The sequence below is a fragment of the Petaurus breviceps genome, unplaced genomic scaffold, assembly GCF_028583685.1.
Source record: "Petaurus breviceps papuanus isolate PSGF00001 unplaced genomic scaffold, PetGlider_PUasm1.0 90919, whole genome shotgun sequence".
NCBI lineage: Eukaryota > Metazoa > Chordata > Mammalia > Diprotodontia > Petauridae > Petaurus > Petaurus breviceps.
In genome coordinates, this window is record NW_027187378.1 from 17,133,436 (window position 1) to 17,156,661 (window position 23,226).

General features: G+C 37.2%; 1 long non-coding RNA gene across 2 annotated transcripts in view; it reads right to left on the bottom strand.

The window, feature by feature from the left end:
• The window catches only part of LOC138151932 (uncharacterized), a 215,631-nt gene extending 209,899 nt beyond the window's left edge, over positions 1-5,732 (bottom strand). For both annotated transcript variants that reach the window (XR_011165968.1, XR_011165969.1), the window contains exon 1: positions 5,500-5,732. This is a non-coding gene — a long non-coding RNA (uncharacterized lncRNA). The remainder of the gene's footprint in view (positions 1-5,499) is intronic.
• Positions 5,733-23,226: the final 17,494 nt, after the last annotated feature.

The following is a 23,226-nucleotide window of genomic DNA, read 5'->3' on the forward strand; positions in this document are numbered from 1 at the left end:
ATGGGAGGATTTATGGAGAATGATATAATGTTCACGATATAATATCTTAATCAATGGTTTTTTATATAATGTGTCAATTGGCTGATTTACCAGTGGGTGCTTATGAGTTATAATTTTAGGAGTGAGGACTCACAGAGTACCTTAAACCTGATGTATAGCTGTTCATCTGGGAATCTAAGAGTAAGATAGGGGAGGTGAGGAGATATTGCTCCAGCAGAAGTGTTCTATATAGAATAAGTACTTCTTAGGTATCTAGAGGCAATGTAGTATAGCATAAAGAGTGGTGGACCTAGAGTCAGGAATTCAATTCCATCTTCAAACACTTATTTATCTGTGTTACCATGGGCAAGTTTACTTTTAAGTTTACTATTAGCCTCAGTTTTCTGATCTATAAAATAGGGATAGTAATAGCATATATCTCACAGAATTGGTTTGATAGTTAAATAACATAGTAGTATATAAAATTGTTTCCAAATCTTAAAAGCACTATAAAAATATTAGCTATTGTTACTTAAATATTTGTTGATTTGTGTAGGTACCATATATCTATATGTCCACAATATCTGTCCAGTGAGCTTTGTCTTTTGAAATTCTTGAAGGTGAGTTTGTAGTAGCCCTGATAATGATACACACACATAACCACACACACATGTATATATATATATATATACACACATAAGTGTGTATATGTATGTGTGTGTGTGTATAAACACTGATTTTTCCTTTCCATTATAACTTCCCTGGGGGTAGTGAGAATATTGTTCACTACAAAATTTCTCTTATAGTAATAATATGTTATGGTGATGAAATCATATTGCTGGGGGTGGGAGGGAAGGGGAGTTATAGATCAGAAAGAAGTAAACATGAAAAAGGTAAGATTCTTAGGACTTTAAATACAGAAACTTCTTTTTAGTATTACAAAATCCTACTGCAAAAGGAAAGGCATATGTACTTGGCATCTTCCAGGGCTCTTTGACTTTAAAGATTTGAGTTCTTTGAATACATGCCTGAATCGCTGACTACAATTGAGGATTCTCCACATTCTAATATAATAAATAGACCATTCTGTGTACCCAACACATGTGTACCTAAGGTATCATTGATTTTCTAAGAAAGAGATTTCATAAGAATAGTTTAGGAGGGAAGCTGGAACGAAAGATGAGGTGTTGCCAAGACAGAAGATGGCTACTATTCCATGTTAAGGTCACTTTCTCTGCTTTATATTATTTCTAATCACTTTGTACATTGGAAATTAGAGACTGGGGGTGATTCTCAGGAAGCTCAGAGCTTCCTTATAGGGAGAATGTGGCTCAGAAAGATCTGGGTTATTTGGACAGCTCCAAGATTGAACAGGGCATTTTCTCTTCCCCTTCACAGTCTCGATAACTTCTGGACAAAAAGCATTCTGACAGTGGACTGGGGTGGAAGCAGTAGCAAGGGCCAGGTGAAAAAAGTCAGATTCACACAAAACACATTAACCTATGTGCAGAGAGAGCACAAAGGTATCCTGTCACTTTCCGCAACATGTGCAATTATAAACTGTTTATTTCCCAGGCATATGACTTCCTCATGTTCTGACACATAACCAGTAATCAGGGGGTTTTCTTATGGGGTTGAAGAATAGATTGAAAGATGACAAGATCATAGATTTGTAGATGGAAAGAACCTCAGGGAACATCTAATCCAACCCCCTTCTTTTACAGATGAGGAAAATGAGACCAAGAGATGTTTGTTAGATGACTAGCTTAAGGCCACTCACCAAGCATCAAGGTTGGGATGTGAACCAAGGTACTCTGAATGCAGAGTTAGTGCTGTATTACCAGGACTCAGCTGTCTTTTGCCAGGTGTTCAACTGTCCTAAAATCTGTACCTCATGCTAAATAGCCTAGACATAGTCTACAGAACAATATCAATATGGCAATATACATATATGTATATTTATTTATTGTAGTAATTCTGAGGAAGCTTTTGAACAATTCCACTTACACTGAGATAATGACACTTGTTGTTTATGGAATTCTTGGTCTATTATTAAAGAACAAGTTTAAATTCAGTACAGCTTATTATGAGTTGGACCATAAGGGAGTATCTACTTCTTCAAAAATCACAGATCTTTGAAGTATGATGCTTTAAGGTTAAAAAACAACCCAAAAAAATCCTTTCCTCAAAAGAACTCTACAAGATTAGTAATACAAATTTTACTCTTCTCATTTTATAGATGAAAAATTTTAGACACACACATTAAATAATTTACCAAGGGTAGTAAGGTAGTAAGCACCAAGTAGACTGTAGATTTTAAGCTGAAAGGGAATTTGGAGGTCATCTAATTCAGCCCTGTGATTTTGTAGATGAAGCTGAGACCCAGAGAGGTTATCAAAGGTGGGGAACCTGTGGCCTTCAGGACAAGGGCTGCACTTGAGGACCTAGAAGGCCAAATGTGGCCTTGAGGCCACAAGTTCTCCACCCCTGGGTTAAATGATTTGCTCCAAGATACACGTGTAACAAGCAGAAGAGTCAAGATTTGAGTACAGTGTCCCTGACTCCAAATCTATTCCTCTTTCCACTGGACCACAGTGCCTCCAAGTAGCAGAGCTATTTGTAAGAAATACATTTTGAATGAAGGGACAAATGAATGAATGGAAAATTAATGAATTATGAATGAATAAATGAATGGCAATGAACAAATGAATAAAACAATGAATCGATAATGAAATAGAATTTTTATCTAGAGCTAATCACCCTAGTATCTGGGTTCTTTCTACTACCCCTTAATTTTCTATGGGGGTTACCCTTATAGAAGGGAAGACATAGTTTAGTATATATATATAGTGTGTGTATACATACATACACTATATATACTAAACTATATCTATATCTATATATCTATCTATATATATATAGAGAGAGAGAGAGTGTGTGTGTATGTATGTGTGTGTGTCTGTGTCTGTGTGTGAAAATTAGGGAGAGGGAGTGGGTAGATAAGGGGAATGATTTGAAGGACTTTAGTAAGACCTGTCTAAATAATTGCATCATACATGAAATTTCACTCCATTGATGTCTGAAATTCTAATATCAGCCATCCATTCCTTTGTTTTTCACCTTACTCTCTTCACATACTGTTTTTAAATGCATTTAGTCCTGGAAGGAGATAAGCTAATAAGTATGGAAAGGTAGCTTGGAATAGAGAATAGAACGCTAACCTCAAAGTAAGCACATCTGACTTGTCTTACCTCTTATACTTATCAACTGTGCAACTCTAGTTAAGTTACTCAACCTCTCTGTACCTCCATTTCTTCATATGTAAAGTGAAGCATTGAACTCCATGGTTTAGAGCTCTAGCATCCATGAATCTGTGTCTATTACATGAGAATAAATGAGTTTATCAGGATCCTTTCCTCTGTTATTGGAGAGTGGTTCCTGGAGGGAAATGTATGGCAAAGAAAGGAAGTGTGAGTATAATCCAAAAGTACTTGATTCCCTCCAAGGCACTGTGGTTCAGTGGAAAGATTCCTGGGGCATCTACTAGGGAAGAGGATTAGAAGACAATGTGGTTGGGTCAGCACAAAATAGATTGTACCACCTGCCATTTTACACTTGGTGACACAATCCTGATGAAGCCTCTTTCAAGACCATTGGTGAGAGATGCCCAGATTTTTAGATGGAAGTTTTTTTTATGCTTATAGAGTCTTAAATAACCCTTGAACAAGATTCCCTCCCTCTACACCCAAATCCCTTGTACTGGAGGTGAACTTATCAGATCTTCATCAATTCAAGAGAGAAAGAGAATTTTAAGGGTATGATTCCTGATCCTTACTCATCTACCCCAAGAAACAGCTAGGTTGGTGTAGTGAATAGAGAACTGGGCCTGGAGTCAGGAAGATCTGAATTCAAAACCAGCTTCAGACACTTACTAAGCTGTGTGATCCTAGGCAAGTGATTTAACCTTTGACTGCCTCTGAGCCTCTGTTTCCTCAACTGTAAATTGGGGATAATAATAGCTCCTACCTCCCAGAGTTTTTGTGAATTTGTAAAAGTACTTAGCTTGACATATAGATAACAATAAATGTTTGGTTCCTTACTTTCTCACTCTGTGAGTGAGTCTTGCTCCAAAACTAACACCCTTAGAATTAACATCTGGAGTTACCCTTAAGGACAAATGAAGTTGTTTTGCAGAGCCCTGCCCTGCTCATCAAGCTCCTCTGTTCTCGACTCTTTTAAACAGATGGGCCACTTAGAGTGTTAGGGTGACCTTGGAAGATGCTGCTCAGCAAAAGGCAGCAAGCCTCTCTATCCATGTCCCTCCAAGCTTGGTACATTGTTCTTTACATATGGAATATTCTTTCCAGTTTTAAATGTGTGGTCTGCTTTGATGAATAGCAAAGCAGCCCCTCTCTTATTTTTATTTTATTTCTTTTGTGACTGAATCACCATATCTTGCTCAGGCTGCAGGTACCTTAGGTCCTAACAGTCCTAATGCTGATTAGCATGGAATCTTCCACATGCTCTATTTTTCTGAGTGGAATAATTTGCTTCTCCATGGGCAGTCAGGCAGCCCTTCATTCCTGGACTCTTTGTATTAGTGCCAGACTTCATTCAGATATTCCATCAGCTTTAACTTGCTAAAGCTCAGAGCTTTCAAACTCAAATGGTCCTCTACCCTCAGATTCACCAAGTAGTAGGGATTGCAAATATGTGCTACCATACTGGCCCCTGCACTTGCATTTCACAGATGTGGAAACTGACGTTCAAGGAGGTCACATGACTTGTTCAAAGCCACCCATGTAGCAAACAGCACAGAAAGGATTTGAACCAAGGTCCCTCCCCTGCTTCTAAATTCTTTGCTCTTTCCACAGTACCATGGTGCCCCTGATATAAGATGCTGAGTGTTACTATAAGTAATAGAAACAACAACTTTAGGGACAAGTTTCAACTATAAGAAACACAACTATGGCACCATTGCTAACATGAGATGGGGAAAATGCTCTGGTAGACATACACGAATACAGGGACTACTCATTAAGGGTTTGAGTTTGAAACAACTAATCAAATTAATGCTGATCAAAAGGCAGTAATAGGTTGAGAAACAAAACAAAGGGGACCTTAAAAGTAGATGCCTCCCACAGTCATTCTTTGTGAAATGAATGAAAACACAAAATCAGGTTACAGGTTAAATAAAGATGAAGTCGAATGAAAGGATACCCTGATTCCCCTTTCTGGTAACAGATTTCCCTTCTCTCATTTTTAGAAGTATTCAGTAGATACTAATAGATATTCAACAAATAAATTGAAAAAAAGATTCCTCTGAGTCCTGGAGCCCTCATTCTATGGGAATATGCTGTCAGAGAAGCCTAGATAATCATACTTCATTAGTTCTTGAATGCTTCCACATACATCTCATTTGATCCTCATTACAACTATGTGATGTAAGTGAGAAAGCTATTATCATCTCTCCATTTCATGAATAAATATACTGAAAGACAGAGAAATTAAATGACTTACCCAAGGTCACTTGACTTATATGTGGCTGAGACAGAACCAAGACCAGAACCCAGGTCATCTGATTTCAAGTCCATCAGCTTTTTACATTGCTCCAGGCTGTCTTTCTGTCTGCATCTGCAGATTATTTCAACTCTCATTTTCTACTAGATCCTTTTTGAAAGAGAACTAATATGAAAACCAACTAACCCATTAGGAACAGAGAAACAAGGGTGTGGCACGCTTGGAATGAATGGTTCTTTGGGATATTACATAATGCAGTATTTGCTTTCATCGGTAGGTGGCGAGTGAGAGGTTACAGAAGAGTTTGGGGAGGACTGGGCTGGATAAAGAAAGTACCATGCTTTCCTTTTTCCAGCTGCTTTTATTTAGATTTCCTAGGTTATCTTGGTCTTTCAATATTTGTCCCTCATGCCCCCACCCCAGTAACATTTCCATAAAGATTTTAATCTTTCACTTTGTAGCCAAAATGTAATGGATAGGTATTTGAAATGAATCTTCCTAAGCAGATAAGTCTTTTTCCTCTTAAGACTCTTTCCACAAAGAGAAATGTTCAAAACTTGAGACTTGAGAAACTTAAAGTGAAAGTTGTAATTCTGACAAATATTTCCTGAGGAGTTGGTTTTATGAGTATATTGTGTACTTATCAGGAGACTTAAAAGGAAATATTTGCAAGAATTACAAAAACAGTTGGGGCTTTCTAGTAAATAAGGTTAATTTTATATTTAAATTTCAACTTTTAAAAAATATATTCTCAAAAAAGTTAATCATGAAACTTAGATGCCTGGATGAAAAATTTACCAAAGATAAAATCCATCTACTATGTTAATGACTTGCTGCCCTTAACTATAGAATCAAATTCTTAGCATCAAAAGGGATCTTAGATGTCATCTACTCTAATGTCTTCTTAAAGCCCAAGTCACCTCTGTACCATTCCTGAAAAGTAGTCATTGGTCCATCACTTGAAGATTTCTGGTGACAGAGAACTTCACTCTGGAGAACTTCACTACTTTCTGGAATAGTCTTTTCCTTTTTCAGATATTTTTAGTTCTGATCTGATTTACCTACTCTAGTAGCTTCAGTGACTTCCTATTACCTTTAGGATAAAAGAAACTTCTTTTTCTGTCATTTAAAACACTTTACAACTTGGCTCATCTATCTTTCATGGTGATTTTCATATTATTCCTTTTTATGCTCTCTAGCCAAACTGGACCATTTGCTCTTACCCATATATCACATTCCATCTCCCACCTCCTTACATGCAGACTACCTCCCATTCCTGAAATACTTTTCTTTTTCATCTTAACCTCTTAAAACCTCTACAACCCTTAAGACTTAGCTCAAGTGTCACCTCTTGGTATTCTGTCTTTCAGGATTCAGTCAGTTGTTAGTATCCTATCCCACAAATTACATTCAGAATATGTGTGTGTCTGCATGTGTGTGTTGTGTATGTATGCATGTATGAATGTATATATACACAATCAGTAGTTTGCCTCGCCAGACCTACCACTCAACTACTTCAAGCAGCTTCTGCTCCATCCCATCCTATTATATTACTGCCAGTTCTCAAAGGACAACCAGAGCAAATGCTGGTCTTCTTTGGTCAATACAAATTCACATTTAAGACACACCCTCCCTTCTTCATCACATATCATGTGCCGGTGACTTTTGTGATAGACAAATTAAGAGGATCTGTTGATAAGTTAACAGTTTCCCTCCTAGCAGGGACCCTCCCTATTGGGATAGGGTAGATATTTCAGGTGAACTCATAGGAGGGAATATGTACCCCAGTAAAAAACAAGGAGAAGCAGTGTGACATTATGGACAGAAAAACAACCTTGGAATTAGGAAGATCTGGGTTCAAGTCTTGCCTCTGATATACATATATACATACACATATATATAGGTATATACAGATATATATGTATATGTGTATATATACATACACAAATATATACATACATAAACACACATATGTATGTGTATATATTTTTATGTACATACATAGGTACAACCATTATGTGTGTGTGTGTGTATTCCATGATTGTGGACAAGTCACAACTTCTAAATGACCAGGACAACCATCTAAGGTATAAAATACAAAGGAGTTTGAAATATGGACTTTATGATTTCCAAACCAGAAGCACATGACAAGGATGAATTCGTAGGTCCAGGCCAAAACAAAAGCTAAATAGGTGCCATGACAGTCATGTGATAGAGATTGGTCCTTTGATTTCAGTTGTATAGAAAAATTTCCAGATGAGGAAACTCCCTCTATTCATATAGGCCAACACTTTCTCTGCAATTTTATACTGTTAGAGAGTATTCAGAAAACTGAGAGGTTGTCATTTATGGGGGGGTGGGGGGGAGTCACAAAGCCAGGATATGCCAGAAGCAGTACTTGCACCCAGGTTTTCTGGGTTTGAAGCCTAAGTCACCATTGTACCATACCACCACTTACTGGCCACTATGATATTAGGAATATGATGTGGAATCCATTTGTAACAAAAACTTTTGTCAGGTACAAGTGATTGGGGTTAAAGAGGTAGCATATTTAGGAAGGGGTTAAAGGAAGATTTAAAGGAGCAAATCATAGATCATTTGGCTCCCATAGACCCGATTGTATCATGCCATTCCAGATGTATATTTCCAGATGTGTTCCCTTCCCCCTTTAGCCTATGGGCTCCTTGAGAGCAGAGACTGCTTCGCTTTTCTATTTGTATCTGCAGTACTTGGCACAATGTTTTGTACCAAGTGCTTAATAATTGCTTTTATTCCTTCATTTAACTCAGTGATTGGCTGGATTTACTGATTTGATTTTTTTTTAACCAAATACAGAACTTATATTATCCCTGTTGTATTTCATTTTCTTGGCTCCAGTCTGTCAAGATAATTTACCAGCTTGATTTTGTCATTTTAGTGGATTTGCTATCCCTCCAACTTTCTGTCATTTATAAATTCAATAAGCATATCATCTCTGCATTTACCCAAGATATTAATAAAAATACCTTCCTCCAGTCTGGCATCAACATTCAACAGGATACAGTCTTTCAACCACTTCTACACTCACTATGCTTTTGTCTAAGCCAAGCTTTAGAAAGTATTTACTATGACCCTTAAATTTCTCATGTGAATCTTGATTCAAGATTAAAATCTTGAAATAGGAAATTGCTGACAGTCTTATTTTTCTAATGCCAGAGTTAGATTTTTCAAGGTTAATTGTTCTTTGTGATGATAAAACCGTAGAATGTAAATCCTAAAGAAATGAGCATTTTAAAATCATATACCTCTGACTCTAAGGCAGCACATTGAGTTCGTGCCATGTTTTGACCTTATGAGGAGATACAGGCAAGACTTAGAACGAGCAAGCATGGAGGCATTCTAATGTTCATTGTTAGAGAGAATATTCATGGTGATCACATTACAATTCTATTAGAGTCCTGAAGATTTGCAAGTGTATATACTATGCTAAGGCAAAATAATATATTAGGCTGAGTCAGCAACTAGGTCTTATACGTTGTTTTAAAAGATTCTTTTTGGGGTGGCTAGGAGGCCCAGCGAGTAGAGCACTAGTCCTGGAGTCAGGAGGACCTGGGTTGGGATCCGGCCTCAGACACTTCACACACACACACACACACACACACACACACACACACACACAAACTAGCTGTGTGACCTTAGGCAAGTCACTTAACCCTAATTGCCCTACCCTCCAAAAAAAGCAAAAAAAAACCATAAAAAAAGATTTTTTCAACAATAAATGTCTGTTTTTTAAATCACATTTATTACATGTCTATACAAACGTAACTTTTTTTTTTAAATTGGGGTTAAGTAACTTGCCCAAGGTTACACAGCTAGTTTTTTTTGTGTGGGTGTTAAGTGTCTGAGGCCAGAACCTAACTGCGGTCCTCCTGACTCAGGGGCTGGCGGTTTACTAGCTGCATCACCTAGCCACCCCTAAACTTAACTTTTAACAAAAGAGAAATAAAGACTATTAGCATAAAGTTTCCTGAGAGTTTGATTCTTTCATCTATTAAATGCAGTTATTATACATAGATATTAATGGAATCTGTAAGGAAAGGATGTTGGTATTCTAAGATGAAAAGAACTTTTTAATTTAATATTGCTAAGGAGTAAAAGCTCAGTTTGTTGTTGTTCAGCCATTCACTTGTGTGTGACTCTTCCTTACCTTCTGGGCAATGGCATACCAGCTCTTTCTATCCAACACTATTTTCCAAAGTCTGTCCAAGCTCATTTATTGCTTCGATGACAATATCTATCCATCTCATTCTCTGCCATCTCTTTCCCTTTTACCTTCAAACTTTCCCAACACCAGGGTCTTTTACATTAAGTCCTCTTTTACATTAAGTCCATTAATTACATCCTCTTCTCATAAGGTGACCAAAGTATTTAAGCTTCAGCTTCAGTATTTGACCTTCCAGTGAAGATTCTGAGTTAATTTCTTTAAGTGTTAACTAATTTAATCTCTTTGCTGTCGAAGGGACTCACAAAATTCTTCCCTAGTAAGATAATTTGAAACGATCACTTCTGCACTATTCAGTTTTCCTTATAATCCCACTCTCACAACCATACCTTGCAACTAGAAAAATGTTAGCTTTAACTATATGGACCTTTTTTTAAATTAAATTTTATGTTTATTTTTAGTTTACATCATTCATTTCCATAAGATTTTGAATTGAAAATTTTCTCCCTATTTTTCCCCTACTCACCACCCCAAAATAGCAATCCCACAGTATACACCCTCCCCTAATCTGCTCTCTCCTATGTCCTCCCATTCCTTCTCTGACTTTCCAGTAGGGCAAGATGGATCTCTATACCCCAGTACCTATATATCTTATTTCCCAGTTGCATGTAAAAAAATAATAATATATTTTTAAAATATTTGATTTTAAAACTTTGAATTCCAGATTCTTTCTCTTCCTCCCTCGTCACACACCCTTACTGGGAAAATAAGCAATTCCATATAGGTTGTACATGTGTAGCTATGCAAAACATTTCCATAGTGGATATATTGTGAAAGACTGACTATATTTCCCTCCATCCTATCCCACCCCCCACTTGTTCTATTCTCTACTTTGACCCTGTCCCTTTTCAAAAGTGTGTGCTTCTAACTCCCCCCCAACCTGCCCTCCCCTCCATCATCCCCCCTCTCATCCCCTTTTTCCTACTCTCCTGTAGGATGAGATACTCTATTTAGTGTATATGTCATTCCCTCCCTAAGCCAAATTCAATGAGAGTAATGTTGACCCATTCCCTTTTGCCTTCCTGTTCTTCCCCTCCATTGTAACAGTTTTCCTTTACCTCTTCTATATGAAATAATTTACCCCATTCTGTCTCTCCCCATCTCCTCTACTTATATTCCTCTCTCACCTCTCAATTTGACCTTTTAAGTATCATCCCTTCCTGTTCAATTGGTCCTTTGCCCTCTCTTTATGTATACCTGTAGACATATATACACACATTCACATACGTATTCATATACCCATATACCCTCCTATATAGACATATATATGTATGTATGTATACACATATATGTATATATATGTGTGTGTGTGTGTATATATATATATATATATATACATACATACACATTTCTATTCCCTGCAACTATTCTCATACTGAGAAAAGTTTCATAGGTTACAATTATTGTTTTTCCATGTAGGAATGTAAATAGTTCAACTTTGATAAGTTCCTTATGATTTCTTTTCCCTGTTTACCTTCTCATGCTTCTCTTGCTTCTTGTATCTGAATGTCAAATTTTCTATTCAGCTCTGTTTTTTTTTCATCAAGAATGCTTGAAAGTCCTCTATTTCATTGAATGACCATATTTCCCCCTGAAACATGATACTCAGTTTTGCTGCGTAAGTGATTCTTGGTTTTAATCCCAGCTCCTGTGACCTCTGGAATATTGTATCCCAAGCACTTCTATCCCTCAATGTAGAGAAGCTGCCAGATCCTGGGTTATCCTGATTGTGTTTCCACAATATTCAAATTGTTTCTTCTTGGCTGCTTGTAATATTTTCTCCTTGATCTGGGAATTCTGGAACCTGGCTATAATATTCCTGGGAGTTTTCTTTTGGGGATCTTTTTCAAGAGATGATCAGTGTATTCCTTCTACCTCTATTTTGCCCTCTGCTTCTAAAACATCAGGGCAATTTTCCTTGAGAATTTCTTGAAGGATGATTTCTAGGTTCTTTTTTTGATCATGGCTTTCAGGTAGTCCAATAATTTTTAAATTATCTCTCCTGGATCTATTTTCCAGGTTAGTGGTTTTTCCAATGAGATATTTCACATCGCATTCTATTTTTTCATTTGTTTGGATCTGTTTAATAATATCTTGATGTCTCATAAAGTCAATAGCTTCCATTTGCTCCAATCTAATTCTGAAGGAATTATTCTCTTCAGTGAGCTTTTGAGATTCTGTTTCCATCAGGTACATTGAGCTTTTGAAGGCATTCTTCTCCTCATTGGCTTTTTTAGCCTCTTTTGCCATTTGAGTTAGTCTATTTTTGAAGATATTATTTTCTTCAGTTAGGTTGTTGACTCACTTTTCATGATTTTCTTTCATTATTCTCATTTCTATTCCCAATTTTTCTTCCACTTCTCTTATTTGGTTTTCAAAATCCTTCTTAAGCTCCTCTATGGCTTGTAACTGTAATGGGAATGTACATTTTTAAGATCTTCCCTGCCCCTAGGATAAAGTGCACCTGGAGCCTGGCATGGGAGGCTTCTTTTTCAGTAGATACTCTTTGATTGGGCAGTGAGTCAATAAGGTTGTTACATTCTCTGAACCAGGAGAAGGCTATATAAACCCTGATTTGAGGCTTTGTTTTGGTGCTCACTTTGAGAAGTGGTCTGTGATTTTATCAGATGAGACTCTAGGAAGCCGTTGTTGAGAGCCCCCCAGCTTTGAAAAACCCAGATGTTGATTTGGTATGGATGTAATGGTTGGACAGTTCAGACACCTGTCTATTTGATCTGTTTCTCTGTCTTGATAATTCTGTCTGTATACTCTGAAGTTTGGGGTGCTGACCTTTTTCACCTGAACTAGGTAAATGATACATATTTGACTGATTAAAGTAAGCTTGTTAACCCATTTTGAGTTGCTTTCCTTTATCAAAGCAAATCCAAGAACCTGTGCTGGCAGCCACCCTGGGGATGCTGGGGTGCTTGCTGCTACAAAATGGCGTCATGAACAAGATCTGCAGGGTAAAAGGAAAGTATGAGGGCTGGGATAATTGTTTGTTTCCCAGTTGTGGTAGCTGTGACTCTGTGGAGCCATGGACCAGGAGAGAAGAATGGCCTGCATGCATACTTTGCTGAGCTGAGAGCAGGAATAGTGAGCTGCCTGCATCAGGACCTGGGCAGAAGGCAGGAGAGGCTGCTGCCTGCGGGAGGAGAAGGAACCCAGGAGTTCAGAATTCAGCCACAGGAAAAGATAAGAACTGAGCAGCAAAGCAGGGGCACTGAATGTGTTTCCTTGCTGCATCCCACAGTTTGGGACCCAGGGGGAGGATGGACTTGTGATTATGGTGGGTGGGATGAAGTGCCGTGGACCCCCAAGGACCCCACCTTGTTGGTTTTGTTGCCCAGCCCTCTCTCTGTACTTGGAAGCAGCGGCTGGAGCTGTGTGAGGGGAAGGACACCCCCCTCCACCCAAGAGAACTTTATTTGGATACTTGTTTTGAATTGAGGTGATAATGCAATGTACTTTGTGTTTGTTTAAGGGCCAGTGGCCACTTTGGTAACTTTAGTTCTGTATCTTGAAAATGTGACCTAAGAGATGTTTAGTGCTAATTCAAAAGTAAATTGACTATGCCATGGGCATGAAAGATCTTGGGGCTGAATGTAATGGGAGTGTAAATTTTTAAAATCTTCCCTGCCCCTAGGCTAAAGTGCACCTGGAGCCTGGCATGGGAGGCTTGTTTTTCAGTAGATACTCTTTGATTGGGCAGTGAGTCAATAAGGTTGTTACATTCTCTGAGCCAGGAGAAGGCTATATAAACCCTGATTTGAGGCTTTGTTTTGGTGCTCACTTTGAGAAGTGTTCTGTGATTTGATCAGATGAAACTCTGGGAAGCCATTGTTTAGAGTCCCCCAGCTTTGAAAAACCCAGATGTTGATTTGGTATGGTTGGACAGTTTGGAAATCTGTCTACTTGATCTGTTTCTCTGTCTTGATAATTCTGTCTGTATACTCTGAAGTTCGGGGTGTTGACCTTTTCCCCCTGAACTAGGTAAATGATATATATCTGACTGATTAAAGTAAGCTTGTTAACCCATTTTGAGTTGCTTTCCTTTATCAAAGCAGATCCAAGAACCTGTGTTGGCAGCCACCCTGAGAACACTGGGGTGTTTGCTGCTATAGTAACCAATTCATATTTTTCCTGGAAGCATTTGGTGCAGGAGTTCTGCCTTCATTATCTTCCTCCTTTGATTCTTTTTGTTGCCAAAAAAGGAATCTAGAGTTGGGTTGCTGTACTTGCTTTGCTTCCTTTGCTTGCTCATGTTGACACTGAATTACTTAACTTTTGAGGGTTTTTTTTTTTTTTGCCACAGTAGAACTCTGCTTCCAGAGAGGAGAGATTTGTCCCAAATTTCTGGGGTTTTCACAGCTGTCAAAGGTATTAGTTGACTGCCCTCTCTGAAGCCTCCACTGGCTCTGGCACCTGGTCACTCACCCCAGGACTTCCACCCTAGACAGCAAGAGCAATTACCTTCAGAATGGTTGCTTGGTCCCTTACAATCTGCAGGTCAGGAGCTCTGAAGCAGCCACATGGTGGTGGCTACAAGGCTGCCGCACCTCAGCCGCTTCTCCCTCCAGGGGCAGAGGCTGGATCGCACTCCTGGATCCCGTTCCCAAAGTCCACACTGACCTCTCACTTTGTCTTTGGCATTTATGGGTTGATAATTCTGGAAGCCACCACAGCTGCTGGTGATCCATGCTCCAGAAGTTCCTCCAGCCACAGCTGTTAGTGGCTGCCCTGAGGATATAACCACAGGCTTATTGGGTGGCTGGGCTCTGCTCCCAGCATGCTGCAATGGACACTTCCTGCCAGCCTGCCAGCCTGCCTTCCGTGGGAAGTTTGTTTCTCTCTGTCACTTTGTGGGTTCTGTAGCCCTAAAATTTGTTTAGATTCATTTTTATAGGTATTTGAGTTGGTTATGGGGGGAGGACATAGAATTTTCCTGCTTCTACACCACTATCTTGGCTCTGTTCCAACTATATGGACATTTGTTGACAAAATGATGTCTCTGCTTTTTAGTGTGTAGTTCATACTAAAGCAAAGTTTTCCTATCAAGGAGCAAGTACCTTTTAATTTCATGATTGCAGGCACCATCTGCAGTTATCTTTGATTCTAAGAGTATAAAATCTGAGATTTCCATTTCTTCTCCCTCTGTTTTCCAGGAAGTGATGGGACCAGTTGCCATGATCTTATTTTTATTTTTGGTGCTAAGCTTCAAGCCAGCTTTTATACTTTTCTTTATCACTATCATCAGGAGTCTTCTTAATTCTTCTTCACTTTCTGCCATAATAGTGTTATCATCTGCATATCTGAGATTGTTCATATTTCTCCTGCAACCTTAATTGTAGCTTTTTACTTATCCAGTCTGCCATTTTACATGATGTACTCTTCACTTAAGTTAAATAAATAAGGTGACAACATATAGTCTTGTCTAATTCCTTTTCCACTCTTAAATCGATCAGTTATTCCATGTTCTCTTCTGTTACTTCTTGAATTGCATGCAGATTTCTCAGGAGATAAGCAAGATGATATAGTCTTCCCACCTATTTGAGGACTTGCCATATTTTGTTGTGATCCACATGTCAAAGGATTGAGTGTAGTCAATAGATGTTTTTCCTAGAGTTTCATTGTTTTCTCCATAACCCAGTGAATTTTCACAATGTGGTCTATCGTTCTTTTCCTTCTTTGAAAACCAACACACTCTTCTGGCAATTCTTGGTTCACATATTGCTAAAGCCTAGCTTGCAGAGTCTTAACCATAATTTTGTCGATCTGTCAAATAAGCACAATTTTTCAGTAATTTGCATTGCCTTTTTTTAGAGTTGGTACATAAACTTATTTTTTCCAAACCAGTGACCACTGTTGAGTTTTCCAAATTTGCAGGTATATTGAGAGCAATTCTTTCACAGAATCATCTTTTAGGTTTTTAAGTAGCATTCAGGTGACTTTTATATCATGTGTGTGTATCCCTTAGAAGAAGTGGAGTAGTCTTTATAGTCAATAAAAAGGTGAAAAAAAGCAACACTGGGGTATAATCTCAAACACAACCAAATGATATCTATTCAAATCCAAGGCAAACCATTCAACATCATAGTAGTACAAGTCTATGCTCTAACCACTGATGTTGAAGGAGACAAAATTGATTGATTCTATGAAGATCTACTACATCTTCTAGAAATGATACTCCCCCAAATATGTTAAATTCATCATAAAAGATTAGAATACTAAAGTATGAAATCAAAAGATAATTGTAATAACAGGCAAGTTTAGCCTTCTTGTACAAAATGAATCAGGGCAGATACTAATTAGAGGTTTGTTAAGATAACTCCCTGGTCATAACAAACACTCTTTTTAAAAAACCTAACAAGTAACTCTACACATGGACATCACCAGATGGTCAATATTGAAATCAAATTGATTATATGTTTTTCAGTCAAAGTTGGATAAGCTCTATATAGTCAGTGAAAATAAGACCTAGAGCTGACTATGACTCAGATAATGAGTTTCTTATTGGAAAATTTAGACTTAAATTGAAGAAAGTAAAGAAAACAATTAGACTACATAGGTATGACCTAAATAACATCCCTTATGAATATGAAGTGGAAGATTTAAGGAATTAGTTCTGGTAGATAAATTGACTGAAGAACTATGGACAGAAGTTTGTAATACTGTGCAGGAGGCAACAACAAAGAAGCATTCCCCCAAAAAAAGAAGTGCAAGAAAGGAAAATTACTGTCTTAAGAGACTTTCCAGATATCTGAGGAAAGAAGGAAAGTGAAAGGTATAGGAGAGAGAGAAAGATATATTCAAATGAATGCAGAGTTCTGGGGAATAGCAAGGAGAGATAAGGTTTTCTTAAATGAGCAATGAAAAGAAATAAAAGAAAACAAAAGAATGGGAAATTCAAAATTTCTTCAAGGAAATTAGAGATATCATGGAAATGTCTCGTGCAAAAAATAGGCATGACAAAAGACAAAAAAATGATAGGAATTTAATAGAAGTAGAAGAGATTATAAAAATACACTGAAGCACTATGCAAGAAAGATCTTAACCTCAGCAATAACCACAATGGTGTGGTTACTGATGTAGAGACAGACATTCTGAAGAATGAAGCCAAGTAGGCCTTGGGAAGCATTGCTAACAATACAACTCCTGAAGGTGACAGAATTCCATCTAAACTATTTAAAATCCTAAAACCTATTTCCTCACCTGTAAAATGAAAGGATTTAACTCAATATGCTCTAGGATTAATTCAGTTTTTATGGTTGTATGGTTCCAAAATAGCATTTAATATTTATTATGGAAGTTTTAACATTTTTAATATGGTAAGAATTCTTTTTTAGATCAAATTCCTTATTGAAAATGCAACTCATATACATTATCTTGACGATATTCTCAGAATGATAATGATTATGTTGTTGTTGATGTTGATGATGATGAGCAAAAAGAATAAAATAAATCATTTAAAACTAAGCACATTATTAGAGATACTGGAGAAGTAAATCAAAGTGGAAAAGGAATTCCTAAAGGAGAAGGTAGAAAAGAAATTATGTCACAGAAAAGCTGAATGTAATGGAAAATTATTTGAATCAAGTAAGAAACATAAAATTAGCACCATTAATTTAATTAATAGTAGAATAATTGGATGAAAGAAGATGACTTAAACTCTTAACTTCCTTGCAAAACTGGAAGACTAAAGTCTGATGAGATCCATATTGATTGGATCAAAGCTTGACAAGTGGGGAGGAAGGGGAATAAGCATTATTCAGCCCTACTAACAATAACAACAATAAGCCTCAAGTGTACTCCCTCTGGAGTGATGACAGAGTAATGGGTATATAGTTAGGAAAACCTGGGTTCAAAATGTCCCTCTGACCATCACTGTAACCAGGCACTATGCTAAGCCTTAACAAATATTATTTCCTTTGATTCTCACAAAAACACTGTCAGGTCAGTGCTAATTTTACTCCATTCTACAATTGGAGAAACTGAGGCAGACAGAAATTAAGATACTTGCTCAGGATCACATAACTAATAACTGTCTGAATGCAGATATGAATTTATGTCTTCTTGACTGCAGGCTCAGCACTCTACCCATTATGACATATAAGGAACTGAAATACTAGCAAGGGACTTGACAGCTTCCTCTCATATGTACATTCGATCCTACCTTTCTTAGAGAGGTATCACTCTATTACCAAGAAATGAGAATATCAGTGACATCTTTAACCACAGGTCAATTATATGTTCATGAATTTTAAATAAAACATTTTTTAGCTTGTGTTACTAAAAATAAATCTATAAACTCTCACAAAATATATTGACTGAGAAAGAAAAAGTGTGTTCTAGAAAGTCCAAGGAACATAAATGAAACAATCAACTAACCAACCAACAAGCATGTATTAAGAGTATACTCTATGTGAGGCACTTGGGATACATAGAAAAAAAGAACACACTGCTGGTCTTCAACAACCTCATATTTTTATGGTGAAGAGCATTTTTTATTGGATAATTATTGAGCAAATTCCCAAAATCTTGTGACATATGTGCTGCTTTGATTCAGCCAACCTATGACTCAGTTCCATATTCATGTCTTATTCATTTTCTGCAAATATATAAAATACACGCAAGCATAAGGAAGAACTCTAGAGAATTTGATGTCCATATGGAAAACTGCTATTTAATTTACAACATGCCATCAACAAAATAATGTTAAGAATAATTTATATAAAAATGTAATTTGGGGGGAAGACAAATTAAGCCCATTGTATTTTTCCCTCTCTAACTTTAGATGTTATTATCTCTCCTAAATAGAAATAAATATGGCTTTCAGGTAAAAGAATAATTTGAACCAAAATATTTTAATAACCATGTGATGCAAATGGATGACATAAATCTATGTGGCTCCAGTTAAGAAAAAAAAATAACTCCTTCATCTCATGGGATCTTTTTGCCAATGATGTCAAAATATCATTTAGACTTTATAAATGTAAAGTTCTGAGTATATACCAGAGATTGAAAGCTTTGAGCGTAAAATCCAGAGGGCATATTAAACCAATAGATAGAGGTGATACGTACTAATATTTTGATCTCCTTTAGACAAAATGCATCAAGAATAAAGAGATTGAATACATGAGACTTATAGACATCCTGATATCAAAGCTAAATGGGAGGAACACATTTAGACCAATTAACATCCTATAATCAATGTTCATTACCAGCATTGTAAAATGACTCGTGATAGCTCTGGAAAATGTCTTTGAAAAATCACCTTTACAATATTAAAAAACAAAATGTGAGACCCATTGCCTTAAAGTAACTATAGAAAGGTTATAACTTCTTTGCCAGAAAGTAGGACAAAAAATGATAAACATTCACAAAGCACATGATGAACAGATAAAAAAAAAACTAGATATATTTGTGGAATAAATGGACATTGCTTCACCAAGCAATCATAAAGACTGATAACAGATAGACTTCCTTCTGAATTGGTCAAGGGTAACCAAAATCTTCAACCTCTGCTTGAAGCCTATTAATATGATTAAGATTCAAAAATGAAATCAAAAGGCTCCCCATGGTTAACAACACATGAACTCAACCAACTGCAATCTCTCTTGTATATACCTTTTCTCTGACACTGACACTGCCAGAATGGTGACATCCTGGTATATGCCTTCATCACTTGATATCTGAACTATTGCAATAGCTTTCCATTTCGAGTTTCTCAAGTTTCATTCCCCACTCAGGTATTAACATGTCTCTCTTATTCATTAAACACTAATGCCCCCTCATTATGCCCCCAGGATTAAATATAAAATATTCAAAGACTTTTATAATTTAGTTCCCTCCTCTCTATCCAGTCTTCTTATACCTTACTTCTTTATCCCAATGTATTCTGTGATACAGTGACATTGATCTCTTTGCTTTTCCTCAAATAAGATACTCCATATACTGACTCCAGGTAGTTTCACTGTCTGTTCCCTATGTCTAGAATTCTCTTCTTCCTCATCTTCATCTTCTGGATTTTCTGGCTTCCTTTCAAGTTCTAGCTAAACTCCCATATTCCTTAAAAATGCTTAGCAGGTCACCATATCAGTATTGCCTTCCCTCTGTGTCTATCTCTAATTTAACTTGTATATCTCATTTGTTCATAGTTATTTGCATGTGGTCTCCCCCATTAGATTGTGAACAGGGACTGATTTGGTACCAATAACTTGGGATACTTCTTCTCCATTAAGGGATAGCAATAAGGACCTGAACTTATACATAATATATATATATATATATATATATATATATATACACACATATATATATATTTCCCCTATACTAACAAATTTTGTGGGGTGGGTAGATGTAATTCTAGTGCAGTATCCAATCTCTGAGAAGAGCAAAGTGACCAGCCTCATGGCCTCAATATCTTACTCCCCTCTAGGCAAGAGTGAGCCACATCTACCCATGTGGAAGCACATAACCTCCATGAGCAACAGGCACAAATATACAGTAAATGTGTATATCAGGTGGATAGTAGACACAATGAATGTTTGTTGACTAATTAACTGATATTTCTTCCTCCTAAGCCCTCAAATCTCAGAAAATCTTCCTATAAAGGATGCAGAATAAGGTGGAATCACATGTGTGGAATTATCATCATGTAAATAAGTTCTATTGAACATTTAGCCGCAGGTCATCCATGTTGCAAAATGCATACCACTGGACTAGCAGAGGGAATGTGGATAAATGGATACAAATCCATCCATCCCTACTATTATAAATCCATGTGGCATACTGACACAAGAAACTATAGTTAAGTGGTTAGAGTGTGAAGCTAAGTATCAAAAAGAACTGAGTTCATATCCTGCCCCTGATACTTGGAGAGTGACCATAGACAAGTCACTAAAATTCTCTGGGCCTCGTGTAAAATGGTGATAATAACATCTATAGTACTTACCTTACAGGGTTGTTGTGAAGTTGATCATGAGAATATAATGCATATGTAGGGTATGTGTGTGTGCGCGCATGTGTATTGTCCATGGAGTCTGTGTGTGTCTACATGAGTAGATGTGACTCACAGAAAGGCATAAATTGAAATCTCTTAAGTCTCCCTCATCCACACTTTTCCCAGGGAGACTGATTCCTGTTTAGAGGAGAGCAGGAGGTTAGGGCCATGAGGCTGGTCACTGTGCTCCTCTGAGATTAGATACTGAACTGTAAGTTACTTCACTAAATTTGTTAGTTTAAGGGAAATATTTTATGTGTACAAGTTGAACTCCTTATTGCTATTTCTTAATGGAAAAGAACTGCCTCGAGCTATGCATATCAGACTTGACAAGAAAGGATGAAAAAGAAAGAAAGAAAGAAAGAAAGAAAGAAAGAAAGAAAGAAAGAAAGAAAGAAAGAAAGAAAGAAAGAAAGAAAGAGAAAGAAAGAGAGAAAGAGAAAGAAAGCAGGAAGAAAGGAAGGAGAGACAAAAGAGAGAGAGGAGAGAGAGAGAGAGAGAGAGAGAGAGAGAGAGAGAGAGAGAGAGAGAGAGAGAGAGAGAGAGAGAGAGAGAAAGAGAGAGAGATCCTTCACAATCTTTCACAAGTTAGGTAAGACTTGTCTGAGTACCAAAGCTAATTTAAGAAATGACAGGGTTAATTAAAAAAAATAAAACAATCTCGAACATTGTTGAAAGGAATTAAAACCCAATAAGTTAAAAAAGAATTAAGCTAACAAAAACCTCATTACTTTTTCTTAACTCAGTTACAGTTACAAATGTATGTGTTTGACTTATTCTTGATTTATTCAAAGTATTTTAACCTGATTAGTTTTGGACTCACAATATTTTAACTTACAATGCTTTTAAATTAACTTCATAATTGAGTTTCTCTCAATTATGAGTTTCTCTCAATACTACTCCCATTTTCCAGAGAGCCTTATTTCTTCATTATCCAGGCTAGAGTAAGAAACCTATTGTAGAGCTGAGGTGCTTATTATAAACATAAACATCATTAGAAAAAACAGCAACAATAACAGTCCCTAATCAGGAAGTTTCCATGTGATGACATATTTAAGGGGACTTGATTAGGGTTATGTAACTAGTCCTGTTTTCCAACTTATGTCCATGAAATACCAGTTTAAGTCTACCTTTGGGGAACTATGAAGGGGATTTGAAAGCAATTATACCAACACTGTTTTCTTCATCAAATGGTTTCTGACTTCTCCCATCCCCCGATATCAGAGATGATGATGCAGAACATCCTTGTTCAGAACTCTTTGCACCCTTGTCCTACTACTACAGATGTGTGGGTGTCACAGATGCTTTGGATGTGCCTTTCAGGACCTTGGATGGTGACTGGACTACAAGAGCAAGAGTGGTACTGGTACTGCTGTCGGAACTCCTGAGAGAATGGGTGCTGAATAGGAGATCCAGCAGTAAGGATTGAAGAATGTAAAGGCAGTATGGTATAGTGGATAGGGAATAAAACTTAGGTTGAAGTCTCTCCTCAGATACTAGTTGTGTGACTCTGGACAAGTCACTTAACTTTTCTGTATTTAAGTTTCCTCAACTGCAAAAGAGAGATGGTTGGACTCAGTGGTCTCTAAGATTCCTTCCAACTCTAAATCTGTAAACCTATATAGCCGCTGTGTGATTATAACTTCCCAAGGCTACATCTTCCCCAAAAGTTTCTAGAGGTATCCCTGAAGGTTTAAGGATAATTCTCTAATGATTTTCCACTATTGTGACCTATTTTAACCTTGTGTCAAGCAGTTAATGATCGAAGCTTCTGATTGAATAAAACTCAACCAATTTCTGTTTCCAAGAAAGAAATTCCCCCCACTCAAGCCTGGTATAGATAAGTGACCCTGGGAATTTTTCTACCACATCTGGATCTCATTAGAAAAATCTCCTCCCACATATGGCATCAACTATCTATTTTCAACAATGTTTAGGGTATAAAACTTTCCTGTTTGAATTCCTATTTTGAGTGTATACTTTTCCCAGTGCAATTCCCTCCCTTTCAAGCTAGGTGAGTTTCTTGCATTTGCAGGGCTGAACCTCTATCTGTCTCTATTGCCATAGAAGATGCACGAGAATATGCTTTTCTCTCCTTGCTGCTCCATATAATAATAAAGTTCTTGCTTGTTCTACCTTCCCAAGTACAAATTTCCTATTAATCCCCAAACCCAGGTTTTTGCTTTAATCCAAGCTGTGAGGACAAGTAAATCAATATGGGTTACTCAGTGTTTCATGCCTTCATGGGTGGGAGGTGAGGATTGAAATCAGGGGTCCTCTCTCTTTTGAAGCTGAAGTCAAAAGCTAGGAAAACCTAGGATTTCTCCAGGGTTACACAAATACAGTTTATTAAAAATAGTATAAAACAACCCCCCCCCTTCCCTCCAAAAAACAGTGACATATTTTCCTACAAGTAGACATAGGGTAAAAGGGAAAATGGGATCAAGCTTAAAGATCCCAGGTG